The following is an 899-nucleotide window of genomic DNA, read 5'->3' as shown; positions in this document are numbered from 1 at the left end:
CCCCCCCCCCCCCCCCCCCCTCCTCTTCGGAGCAGGGGCACAAAGCGGTGTCCTGGAGCGGGAGGATTTATCAGTCGTGCTTGTAGGCTTAAAACCTGTATATATTGATATTTTCTTGATATTTTTACTCCCCATCCCGGATCTCTCACGGAAAAGGCAAGCTTTCTATACATTAATGACATGCAGGCATGTAAGTGAATTTGTCCGAGCCTCTGTATTTGTTGGTTTTGTAGCTCTAGTCCTACCGATGTCTTTTTTAAAGTCACCAGTGCTTGAAATATTTGAATGTGTGCATGTCTCTGAGCGTTTTGCTGTGTTAGTGATGATATACCGCTTCAGTTTCGGAAGATAACTTCTAGCTGGGAGTAAACACAACTTTTTTTCTTTTTTTTTTTTTTTTTTTTCCCCCTTTCCTCCCCCCCCCCCCTTTTTTTTTTTATATTCGGTCACAAAAGGTGCAGTGCAATAGGCAAAAAAAAAAAAAAAAAGCTCTTTTAAAAAGAAAGTCACTTTAATTTGAATTAGAGGTTACCAGCATGCACTGCCATGTGTATTGTTGTTTGTATTTTGGATGCGATCTCCTTTTTTTTTTTTTTTTTTCCAACTTTACCTCCTAAATTGAAGTTTTTTTTGGGGGGTGGGGGGTGGAAATCAGCCGGAGTCGGGCGAGCAGGGATTTGGGGAAGGGGAAAAGCCCTGGAAAGAAGTTTTCTTGCCTAATTTGCCTGCCGCCCCTCCGAGTGCTGGTTGGGAAGGAAAGTTCCTCTGCTGACAACTTGCCTTTTACTCTTTCTGTCCAAGCAAGTGTCAGGGATCTTTAAAAGTGTTTATTCACACCTTCGCTTTTAATAGATGAAAAGTGGCCGTTTCCCCCGCTGCCTGGGAACCGCGTTAGCTTT

General features: G+C 43.3%; 1 protein-coding gene across 1 annotated transcript in view; it reads left to right on the top strand.

The window, feature by feature from the left end:
• Positions 1–899, top strand: part of MEIS1 (Meis homeobox 1) — a 125,045-nt gene that overhangs the window by 13,248 nt on the left and 110,898 nt on the right. The gene's annotated exons all lie outside the window — the stretch shown is intronic.

This window comes from Aptenodytes forsteri, unplaced genomic scaffold (genome assembly GCF_000699145.1).
Source record: "Aptenodytes forsteri isolate BGI_AS27 unplaced genomic scaffold, ASM69914v1 Scaffold346, whole genome shotgun sequence".
Taxonomy (NCBI): Eukaryota; Metazoa; Chordata; class Aves; order Sphenisciformes; family Spheniscidae; genus Aptenodytes; species Aptenodytes forsteri.
Note: the sequence above shows the minus strand (reverse complement) of the source record. Positions and strands in the feature narration are given on the sequence as shown.